The 12,811-nt window shown below is 42.7% G+C and overlaps 1 pseudogene; it reads left to right on the top strand.

The window, feature by feature from the left end:
* Positions 1-273: 273 nt before the first annotated feature.
* Positions 274-393, top strand: LOC136637190 (5S ribosomal RNA; annotated as a pseudogene).
* The last annotated feature ends 12,418 nt before the right edge of the window (positions 394-12,811 follow it).

Below are 12,811 nucleotides of genomic sequence, written 5' to 3'. Positions count from 1 at the left end.
AGACACTCTGCAGAATGGTGGAGAGGCTGCCACGCCAGCAGCCCTTGTGGTCCACCCATGCAATGTGCCAAGAGGATTGGTAAATTGCAGCTTCCTCCTGAGGAAGCCAACTCCTCAGATGGCTTCCTCAGGAGGAAGCTGCTTGAATAAGCATATAAGGTGACTATGCCATGCCCCCCAAACTAGAGCCAATCGGGCAAAAACTAATGCCGTTTTTGGATTCAGTGCCCCAAATATACCCAACAATAGGTCTAACTTTTAAATTAGCAAAATGTATGCAGCAACTGTTACCCTGCACATGCCCAATCTCGTCTGAACTTGGAGGCTAAGCAGGGTCAGGCCTGGTTATTACTTGGATGGGTGACTGCCTGGGAATACCAGGTGCTGTAGGCTTATACCATAGTCTTTCGAGACTAAAGGTTGCCAACCACCATGTAGGCCTATAAAGTGGCCCAATTTACTCAAGCCTCTGTCTTGTGTGCTTCTTCTGCGGGAGCGGGGAGCTCAAGTAAAGTGTTTCTCATAAGTCTGTGGCTCTTGTGCACTACCTTGGGAAATAAGTGCATGGGACTTGAACCAATGCTCAGACTTTGGGAGAAAAGGTGTGTGTGTGTGGGGGGGAGTGGGTGGGCGAGTAGGAGCTTAATGAAATGAACAAGTTCCACCTTAGATTCCCTCCATTTTAATCAATTGTGCCTCCATTGTAGCTTTCTAAATAGTAGTCTAGGGCAGTGTTTCTCAAACTGTGGGTCGGGACCCGCTAGGTGGGTCACAAACCAATTTCAGGTGAGTCCCCATTCATTGATGCTTGATGATATGCAAGTGCATTTGGGGAAATGCCACAGATCTGTACTTTTAACAGGCTCCTGTGAAAATGCTTTTAACTATTATAGTAAATGGGACTTACTCCTGGGTAAGTGTGGGTAGGATTGCAGCCTAGGATTGTTAAAATTTTTCCTGCTTGATGTGTCACTTTCGGTCATGACATCCCTTCCAATGGGACCTGACAGATTCCCATTCTAAAAAGTGGATCCCGGAGCTAAATGAATGAGAGCCACTGGTCTACTCCAGGGAGTAATTGCAAAAGGGAAGTGGGTTGCTCCACCTTTGAACCCCCCCATTTCACAGTTTGAGCACTCTGAACACAGACTTTTTAAGCCCCTGGCCAATAGATAAACAATACTGGACTTCATAGCATCATGTCACAAGACTTCCAACAAATACGACAATTGTGAGTGGACCATGTAGCCAACTTTGGAGTGAAACAAACTTCATGTAGTTCCGCAGAGTAGCACATCACAGCGTTGTAGAGATCAGCAAGAATTTGTTTTGTTTTGTTTTAATCCACAGAAAGCTTCAGTAGAGGGGGTAGTTCAGAGAGAACTCAGTAACAGGATACCAGATGAAAGCATAGTATTCTCCTTGACATGGTCAACTGCAATGAAAACCAGTGAACCTCTCACTTTTCTGGTAGCTACAGCACCTTACTAGAAGAACCGAACTTGAGTGGCCTGAGCTGGTACATACAGACTACTTAAAATGACATTTTGAATAAAAATCTCGTGCTCATCTTTCAGAGAGTTGTCAGGGCTGAGATAGATCATAAATCTGTCTGCATATGAAAAAGCAATCAGACCTTATAATTATGTGCTATAGGGGGGGATTCTCGTCTGCGTTGGCAAAGCCAAGTGGAAAACCTGAGATTCTCTTTGGTGTGTTTCTGCGTCACCGGGCCACACGGTGGTGGTGTGGTGTCATTTTTTGATCCGGCCCAGGCAACAACAACAGCAACAACAACAGGAAAAAAGGGGGTTTTGTTTAATGAGCTTGAACTCACAAGCCTGCTCATCTAGTGAACTGTGACTTTTCAAATACCAACATATTAATGTCAAAGGCAATACTGAAGGGAACAGTTCTGTTTGATTTAAAAAAATACAGACAATGTGAAGTCCTCTGTGCTCTAATATCTATCACCTATGGGGCTCCATTCATGCCTAATGCTTTATTCAAGCTAAGACCTAGTTTTTATATATCAGATTAATACATATCTACGGCTTTGCACCTTTCTATTTTGATTTTTTTTATTATCGGGGCTCACCGGGGCCATTTCCATTCCCTTACTATAGAATCTGCAAGCAGGTGGATTAGAGATAACCCTCATTGTGCTTTGTTTTCTCCTGACACTGTCATTAATCATTCCTTAAGCCACACTTCAACTTATAGTAATCAGGACTGGCTGTTCCTGAGCTGCACAAGAATTGCCTTTCACAATGTAATGTGAAATTGGAAGCGAATGGCTGAAGCCAGACGCTTCTTCTGCATTCCCCATCTATCTCATCATTTAGGTATTTATCCATCTCTGGCTTGTACAGGGAGCATCTCTCTGTTTCCCATGAGGGCGTAGATTGCAACAGAGGATCAGATTTGTTACCCAGGCTTTGGGCTTTGATTGTCCTCTTATAAGTTCGGGATTAAAGTGAAATTTCCCACAGGGCTATGCAGGATTTGCTAGCATTTAACTGTTTAACCTGGCTGTTTGTGAATGAGAATCCTGTGGTCAACTATTCCATAGAGAATATTATGGTAAGCCAGCTCTGAATGGCAGACATTTTGGTAAATTCCTGTAAAGACTGCTACAGTTGATTCCAATTACGTTGATGTTTATCCATTGTTTTCTTGTACATGGTGACGAGTAATCTTATAACGAAAGAACTGGTCTCTTTCCTGTTACCTCCTGTGAAAGATAGACATCATTTTAGCATAAATGCAGATCTCCAAAAGTTGTGGTTTTATTTTTTTCCCCTTTATGTTGTGGTTATAGTCATAATTCATGAAATGGACTTGAAGGAGATCACCTTCTCTAGTCATTATATTCTCATATATGTTAGTCTTTAATTAGCATGGGTCTATATAGCATGTTGTTCCAAAGGTTGGGAGTATTAAATTAGCTGTACTTGATGTATTAATAAAGATAGGTACAAAGTGCTGGAAAGCAGGCTGTTAAATACAGAGACAAATGAGATTCTTCCCCCCTCCCACCCTTGTGTCTAATGCTTATAGAAAATGCTTCTATATGTTGAGTTTCCTGCAAAAATTGAAAGCAAGGGTTCGGTGGGTGGGAAAAAAGAAATGCAACCCACATTGTCTTTTAGCATCAGATTTAGAACCATTTAAGAAAAAGGTTTTAAAACAAGTAGAACTCATTTTGTTATCACATATAAAGGGATTGTATGCACCACCATTGAATATGCCTATATATCTGTGGGAAAGTATTCAAAAGTGGAAGTGTTTTTACAAATGCCTTAAGAGGATAGCGCTGATTCCGTTTGCTTCTTCAAGAGAGAGGCATAACACCGAAGCAACAGAAGTACATAATGTAACAAAACATTTTAGCTCGCAGTGAAATCAACTCCCTTGGAAGGGATGGGCTGAATCATTTAAACTCCATATGAATCTCACCCTTCCTGTGAAATTGACGATTGCGCTGGAAAGTTGGTGCAGCTCATTTTAATTCTCAGATGAGCCCAGACGGTGGTCCGATTTTCAAAACAGGCTTTTACAGTGTTCGGGCTGAGAAAGGCAAAAGCAAAACGATACATTTTCAGTCTTTACAAAAAGAGACTTAAGGAATTTAGGGGGGGGGAAAGGAAAAAAATGTTTTAATGTGCGCAAAGTAGGGGCGAAAAACAATAAAATACATTTCTTCGCCTTTCCAAAATTACAAATCTATCATTTGGGCAGATCTTTATTTGTTCTCGAGTATGTCCCTGTACAGGAAATGGTGTGGGCTGCTCCACTGAATTGATGAAAACACCCTTGTTTGTGTGCATACGACCCAAGCCCTTTCTTCTGCCCCTAAGAAAAGAAAAAGAGATCTGAGGTTCCCCTTTTCATGGAAACAGAACAGGCTCCCTAGCCACGTAAGTACATTTTCAGTTGCAAGTCATGTTCCTGAAGCCACCTCTTCATTTCCATTGTTTCAGTGTGAAATCATTTCCTCGGGAGATAATTAGAGTTGCTCCATTTATTACATTAAATGATTAGTGTGCACTTGAAATGATTCAGTATATTTTCCTTTATTGCTGATGACTCTTAAATAGAGGCCCACTGCACCCCACACAGATAAATTAAGGTTGGTTTGGATCTCTCTGGCTGTCTGCAGCCAAACAGGAGAGATTTCCTCTGTAAACACAAGCCAGGTGTGCTGTGGACTGTGTATTTTGTCTAAAGAGCTCCTATGCATTTCAACATCCCACCTGGTACAACAAAGAGGGCAGTAACACTGGGCGATGGTAAAATGAACCTGCTAAGTGACAGCACTTTCTCTGATGGTTTCCATCCTGATGCTCTTAGATATGTTTCCGTGACTGCAAGTATAACAAGTAATGAAGGCTGCCTTAATAAAGCAACCCTCTGCTGAATGGTTACTGTGGAAGTAAGCAAATAGAATCAAATGGGACGGCTCCAGAAGCCAGCCTCACTGCTTCACAGCAGTGCTGAATTATCAATCTACAAGAGGGCCTCTGCGGCTGTCTGCAACACCCTCTTTCAAATTTGGTGGCTCTAGTTTAAAAATGTATGTTAGAACAGATTAGAGAACATGCAAATGTTCTTGGGGCCTGTGGGTCTGTGCATAAGGGAACTGTTGAAGGCATTGCCAGTTATAAACTGCTTGGGGATATATGTCTAAAATTATATGGGATGGTTAAGTATCTATTAGTATACAGAAACAGAGATCTGCTCCTACATTCCATGAACTCTGGGGCATCTGCAGGAACCAGAGTGTGTTCATGATGGGTTAAAAACACAGGCTGCCCCAGAGGCTTCAATAGTACCAATCTAGGCTGCTGGTTTAGGTAGGAAGTGGATTACTCTACTTGAGAAATATTCATATTTAAAGTTGGGATATCAGGCTTGGTTTGTAGCATTGAAGCAATGGCTTTCATAAGGAAGAAACATATGTGTTTACTACAGAAGGAATAAATATCATTATTCCAGTGCTCATTAATTGAACATCATGAGGTTTCAGCAAATCATTGTTAATCTTCACAAAAGGTCAAACTTGTGTCTTGCAGGCCATGTGGGAGGCATCTTGCTAGATTTCAATGAAAAGCATTTTGCTCCTTTTTGTGAGGTGGGGGTCAAATAAACAATTTTACTGTGTCTTAACATTATCTCTATTTTTAAAACTAAATGTTCTTCAACATAACTATAGTTCTCTTCTGTGTTTGATTACATTGAATGTTGGTACTTTTTATACATAAATACAGGAAGATCCAAATAATACAGAAAAATGGAAGAGTTGAGACAAAAATAAGACAGGATTCTAAGCTGCTAATTATTCTTACTGTTGATACTATTTCAGCATTTCTATCTCAAAATCAATCACAGAAACAGGAAAAAAATAATAGCTTTCACTGAACTGGATATTCTTTTAAATCGAATATTATTTATTTGCTTTACAGCACAATCCTATGCAAGGCTACTTTAAAGTAAGTCTCAATGTATACAATGGGACTTACTCCCAGGAAAATGTGGATAGGATTGCATCCTTTAGAGGATTTATGCAAAGGATTTCAGAGGCATAAAATATAGATGACTTTTTTGTTGTTGCTAAATCAGTAACATTGTGTAATTAGTAATACATCCCAACCCTTAAAATGCTCACTGGTGTGGCTTATTTCAGTAGATCTCAGATATCCTGTTTCCAAGCTGCTATCCATAATTCTCACCAATATTAACAGGAAACAACCATTTGACTGACAGGTCATTGGGTCCCAGAAGCCTATCACATCAGTTAATATTCGGCTTCCTGGTATTATATGAAGTTCTTGCAGAACAACTTAGTAACATTCTAGGTGATTGAACTCAATGATGCCAAAATCCATTTTGACAACTATTCAGGTGATGCAAGTAGTCAGGTTTGAATTTTTTATCAGGTTACATGACTGCTCCTAGTTTTGAAATGTGTAGCGCTATCCTAAGTGCATATACCTAGGAGTAAGTCATAGTTAGTTGGCAACCTTCAGTCTCGAAAGACTCTGGTATCGCGCTCTGAAAGGTGGTTCTGGAACAGCGTCTAGTGTGGCTGAAAAGGCCGATTAGGGAGTGACAATCCCTTCCACACTGGGAGCAAGTGCAGTCTGTCCCTGGCCTGTCTCCCTGGCTATGGGCCTTCCTTCTTTGCCTCTTAGCCTCAGACTGTAAGTCATAGTGTAGTCATAATACACTATTATGTCATAATACACTATTATGAGAGTAAGTCATAGTGAGTTTAGTAGAGCTTACTCCAAAGTAAACTGCATAGGATTGATTGTGCTATGTAAACTGCTTTGTGAACTACTTTTTGTTGAACAGAGATATATAAATATTTTTAAATGCTAATAGTCATGAAAAATAATAAAAATAACAATTTTAGTCTCTTGAGGCATTAGGTTGAACAAATATTTGCTATATGTACGCCATAAACATGTGACCATGAGTGGTGGCATAGTGGATGAGTTGTAGGATTTGGTTCAAATTTCCTTGTGCCATGCAGTTCTGTGTTTTTTCAAGCTGAAACAGAAAAATCTCAGAACGTCCCAATGCAGAACCCACTAGGCATGACCCACTTTTTGCCATTTGACGGTAAGGCAAGAGTCAACAATTCAAATTTGGAAATATGATTGGTTTAGTAGCGTAACTAGAGGGGGTGCAAAGCACTTAGTTTTGGAGGGAGCCTCACCTTACCATGCAGTTGGCCCCTCCCCCCTTTAGGAACCGTTCTTTGCTGCTAGAGCAAAATGGAGGCATAGGCGTGGAATGGCTCCGAAGGGGACGGGGAAGGAGCCCTCTGCACAGTGTGGTGAGGCTCCCTGCAAAACTTAGTGCTTTGCACCCCCTCTAGCTATGCTACTGGATTGGTTTAAGGGGAAGGCAAATGGTGGCCGGATTACTCCCATTATTGTGACACCTTAAGTTTTTATGTTGAAGAAAACCTTTTGTTCTATCTGAAAAATTGACTTGAGAAATGAGGAAGGTGATATTTAAATCAAACAAAAGCACATTTACCTTCAGTGATATGCATGACTTTTGGCACTGAACACCAGTGGACATACGTAGTGATAGGAGGCTATAATTCTTAACCAGCTTGCCCTGGAACAGCCACCTCCTTGTAATTCCAGGTCTGTAGCTTCAGCACGTCATGCCTGCTTTTTATTGTTCTAAATAGCCCCACTCTGGCTGACTTTTTATGCGAAAGATCAGGCCCCAGGAGCTTAGGGAGCAAGCCCCCTTTTTTCCTTCAGCCCCAGCAGGTGGGCCCATTTGGTAGCCATCTTGTAATCACTATGCATGCCATCAGCGCATTTTCCCCTTAAAAACTTACTTGGAGCAACTTAAAAAGCTGCGCACGTCATTAAAATAACTGAGCCACTACCGGCATATTAGACTAAAAGAGTGCCATAATGTTGTTTGTGTGTGACAGGCATTTTGCGGCATCACAATGCTGAAATTCTACACTGATGTCATGGCTTAAGTGACATGCTGGCAGAAGACGGGGGGGAGGGGTACTAATGCATAAGGGTTTAAAGCACTGCTTCTTTCCAAGTTGCAGAATATTTTTTTTTAATAGATTCATCCCATCTTCTTTGAGAGAGAAAGTTATAACAATAACCAAGAGTGGTGGTTTGAAAGGTTACAATGGCTGAACACCATCTCTCTCAAACACTGAAGTAAAAATACCTGGTAGAGAGCACTTCTATTATTCACAAGAAATCATGCAACATAATGGCTTTTAGCATTCCCTTTTGTAATAGCTTATTTAAATACTTGGGGCTGCAATTGAGATTCCTACTTTGTTCCGACTTCAGAGAAATACTTCTATTTTTTTTTTTTTTATCACACTTCCATTCCTCATTGTATTCTAAATAGCCTTTTTGATTCATCAGAACACCAGGGCTAACAATTCGGATTGCTGCCTTCAAAAAAAGAAAAAAAAAAAGGTTTTGTGCTTTTAAAAACCCCGCAACAGCACAGACGTGCGTTTAAAGTTTTATCATGGAGGGAACCAAGAGCACAAATTAGAAGAGCGGTTGCGCATTGCGCACACCGTTTTATCTTGAATAAAGTCTTTTTCTAAGCATTGCTTCTGGAATGTTGCTTGTCCTTCCGTTGAATTCCTCTGTGACTAACAGCCTAATCTGCAAGCCACTTCAGCTGAAGTGCTGGTATTTAAGCCCGTTTGCTTCTCAGTCCCAAAGAGTGTGATGGGACATCAAATGGCTTCTGCTAGCAGAGTTAGAAAGAGCCTGTCCGTGTGAGGAGCTGCCAGGATAGAACTTGTCCTGCCTTGTGTGGTGAGTCAGCAGGCCTACCTATCAGGCATTGGCACTCATGATTACCACTCATTCAAGGTGGCTGTTGGCTCTCCCATCATTGAAAGGACTATGAAGTCTTGCAACAGTCTTGAGAAAGAGCACTATTTATTGTGTTCTGTGGTTGAGAGCACCACAGCTAACCCCCTTCTCTGACACCGGGCATTTGCAGGCCTCAGAAAACTTCCAAAGGACTCCAGAAACAATTTGAAGTCACTTTCATGAATTCAAGAAGTAAACCAGAAGTGAGTTTCCGGCTGCTTCTGGAGTCCTGCAGAGGCCCAGTGTGGCCTCCGATTGCATCTGGAGGGCTCCAATTTGGAGCCAACTGGATGCAAGGGCAGGTGGGAGGAACCAACCCAGGACATCAGGTTGCGACCCACCAAGTGGGTTGTGACCCACAGTTTGAGAAACCCCGGTCTTCCCCTTTTTTAGGTGATTAATCTCCCCTCTCAACCATTTTTGGGCCCTCCCTTTCTCATTCATTCATGGTTCTTGTTCTTATCATGTTTTTCGTTTGCCGTTTCATCTTCTAGAAATGAAGAACTCACTCTGGCTCTCAGACTCTGATAGGTCTTGCCCTCAGGTCAGCATTCAGCAGTGGCAGGTAGGCTTGAGAACCCCTTCCACTTATTAAGAACAGTATTATTAACATGTCCTCATGTGCAGAACTAGAACAACATTAGAGCTCCACCCAGTAGAAATGAACATTCCAGTCATGTATCAGAGGACAACTGGACAGTTTGAGTACAGCCAGCATAAAACTCCTTCAGTATAATGCAATCCTATCTCTACCCAAGAAATGCACACACTAGTAAGACACAACTTGAACAGGCACAAGCATCAGTGCAAGAAGGGGTTAATTAGCACTGGGCCTAGGTACTATATCAGCACACTGTTGTTGGCAACCTTCAGTCTCAGAAGACTATGGTATCACGCTCTGGATGGTGGTTCTGGCACAGCGTCTAGTGTGGCTGAAAAGGCCGATTCGGGAGTGACAACCCCTTCTACACTGGGAGCAAGTGCAGTCTGTCCCTGGTCTGTCTCCCTGGCTATGGGCCTTCCTTCTTTGCCTCTTTGCCTCAGACTGTTGGTCAAGTGTCTCTTCAAACCGGGAAAGGCCATGCTGCACAGCCTGCTTCCAAGCGGGCCGCTCAGAGGCCAGGTTTTCCCACCTGTTGAGGTCCACTCCTAAGGCCTTCAGATCCCTCTTGCAGATGTCTTTGTATTGCATCTGTGGTCTACCTGTAGGGCGCTTTCCTTGCATGAGTTCTCCATAGAGGAGATCCTTTGGGATCCGGCCATCATCCATTCTCACGACATGACCAAGCCAACGCAGGCGTCTCTGTTTATATCAGCACAAGTGTGCACAGAACTGTGTGGTTTGTCCAACACCCATTTGCACTGTAAAGAAAGTATCAGCCTTACAAAAAATGTGAAATTTTATTTTTTAAAGGCAGACATCAAAATCACCAGCAGTGCAGATAAGATCCTGGACTGTCATCCAGAATGTCCAGTCTTACTCCTCGGCTCATTTACATGACCACCCAATTGCTTTATAGTGGTCGCCTGATATTGATGAGGCTTTGCTTCAGCCATGATTGTGTGGCAGGGATGTGGTGTGGGTGTGGCAGGCATCACAGAACAGCCCCACCAGAGTCCTTCAGAAAGCACCACCCACTGCCGCTGCGAGAGTGCTGGCATTCGCAACCCATGTGCTCCAGCTGCTGTGGCAGGGGTGGCACTTTTCAAAGGGCTCCGGTGGGGTGATTCTGCCTGCCCCATGCCATGTGTCCCTTTTGTGCAGTAGTGTGTTGCGACCAATATATGCCCATCGCCAATGGGCATATATTTGCATTCTAAGCTATTTGTGGTGGAATGCAAAGAGCTTGATTTCGGGTGTTGCGGTGGCCTCTGCTGTCCCCAGGCTAATGCATGCGATTTTCCTAGGCAGTCTCAACAAACCCAATGACTGCATTCATTTGAACATAAGAACATAAGAACAGCCCCACTGGATCAGGCCATAGGCCCATCTAGTCCAGCTTCCTGTATCTCACAGTGGCCCACCAAATGCCCCAGGGATCACACCAGATAACAAGAGACCTCATCCTGGTGCCCTCCCTTGCATCTGGCATTCTGACATTTGTCTATAAAGAAGACTTATAAGAGAAGCACTCTGGTCCGATTCACCTATGATTGTAGTCAGTGGCATAGCCAGAGTGGGGTTACTAGGCACTAAGTTTTTCAGGGAGCCTCACCGCAGCGTGCAAGTGGCCTCTCCCTCTGCCCTTCAACAGCCATTCTGGGTATATGCCTCTGTTTTGCTCCCACCTCCCAGAATGGCTCTGAAGGGCAGAGGGAGGGGCCACTTGCACACTGCGGTGAGGCTCCCTGCAAAACTTAGTGCTTTGTACCCCCACTCTAGCTACGCCACTGATTGCAGTAGACGCATTTGAAACATTTTCACTGTGCATTTCCGACAGGGAATGCACAGAGTGTGAAAGAAAGTTGTCCATCTGTGGACATAAGCCACAGAGCCATAGCAAATTGTGACTTCCCGGTACATCTCCGCCGCTCACCCCCATGTGTTGGGAGACATGCTGCTGCCCTTTCCCACTTGACATGGTGCAAATATGTGGGAAAAAAAAATCCTTGCTGCCATGAGGTGTGGAACACCTGCCGTGACCTTTAAGTGCAAGCAACCTGAATGGCAACACTTGAATAAGACACCAACTTCTGGATTTCAGTGAGCTTTGTGAATCAAAAGAGGATTAAACCAGAGAGTCATTTCTGTGTCATATGTGAAACCCTAAAACCATATCATAGTTTCATCCTTTCACAAGGGCATGAACAGTATCTATTGTTTCTTTATCAAGCGTTCTGAAAAAGATTACGTATCATCTGTAAAATCAAGCTCACAGCCTTGTGCTTCAGCACAAGATTCTACTTTGCACCAGAATCTTACAATAGTCTTTATGGCTCTCTCTATTGTAAGTCTATCAGTGGACTTGTACTTAACTGGATTATTTACAGTCACCCCCTTGTAAGATCACACCTTGTGCTGTTAGCCGAGATGGAGGGAGGGAAAGAAGCAGCCACTGAGCACTGAATAAGAATGTGATATTTATTGTTACATTTATTTTGTTATAACCATATATCAGACATGCTCAATTCATGCACATAAAATAATACAATCCTATCAAGATTGAAAATGTAATTCGGAACCAGGAGGACTTTCACTCCTACTTATCCCAGCGGCTGCGATCTGGTTCATGACTCTGACAAATGGATTTCTCACTAATGATTGTGTGGGTCTGGCAAGTCACTTGTGGGCTATTACTTCAATTTTTTTTTTTTGCATAGATAAAACCTTTAGGATTTTTTTTAAGGGTAAAACGTTGGTAAGCAAGGCTGTCTTGAAATCCTAAGGACACAACCGTAAACAGGCTTATTTGGAAGTTATCTTCAGTGAAATGAATGGGCTTTTATTCCAAGGCATTGTCATTGGATTGGGATGTAAGCCTTCTTAGTGAATTTGGCTCAGGAAAAGTAAGGTGAATCTGAGATTAATGCTGATATGGGGGGAGAACATACACACAGGTTTGGAAGAGTATCTTGAGGACAGGTGAAGTTTTCACCTGATTGCGTTATCCCCTGGTTGCTATGCTAAAAATGCAGCTGGAATGTAATGCACATTTAAGAGCGCTTGATCAACACTGGTGTGGTCTCACTGTTTTTCAGGCTTTTCTCTTTTCAGCATGAGATAGCAGAAAGGGGTGGAGAAGGCTAAGGGTTGAAGAAGTCACTGAACCCATAACTCCATTTTACAGGGGAAGAGGGCAGTGTGTGCACAAGGTGGGGCAACAGATTACACACTGTTTGCTTTGGGTTGACCCCACTGCCTCTGTTTGCAGTCTGATTTCATATATATGTACGAACAAAACAAACCTCGTTCCCTGCCCCGGATTCCGCTCAGCAGATATACCTAATGAGCTCTTCTACAAATCTAGTTTGCACTTCCTAGAATCTGATAGCACATACCAAGAGACTTAAGGCATTTGAAAAGCTCCGGGACCAAACCTCTGCTGATTTCAATTCCAATGGCATAAATGGCTATATCCAGATATATGAGACCCCGATACCTTGTGACATTATCCGGGCCGGAATTAAACGAAGAAATAGCTTAGAAATAAAATCTTATCTTTATACACCTGATTTGGGTGTTCCTCTCTTCGACCCTGAAAGTTCTTGAAAGGTTATGTTCAAGGCAGTCTTTAATTAAAGGCAAATAAGGAATTCTGAAATGACAGATTGTATCATTTTGAAGGCAGTAGCCAATTTCCACAGCTCTGTTATAGCGCCGAGAACCAGGCACAACTCTATCCACTTCAAAAGAGTTCTTCTGTGGTTCATTGTTTTAATTGAGGGGAAGTTTAGCCCCCAGAGTAAAGTCTTCA

The sequence above is a fragment of the Tiliqua scincoides genome, chromosome 1 (assembly GCF_035046505.1).
Source record: "Tiliqua scincoides isolate rTilSci1 chromosome 1, rTilSci1.hap2, whole genome shotgun sequence".
NCBI classification, from domain to species: domain Eukaryota; kingdom Metazoa; phylum Chordata; class Lepidosauria; order Squamata; family Scincidae; genus Tiliqua; species Tiliqua scincoides.
Note: the sequence above shows the minus strand (reverse complement) of the source record. Positions and strands in the feature narration are given on the sequence as shown.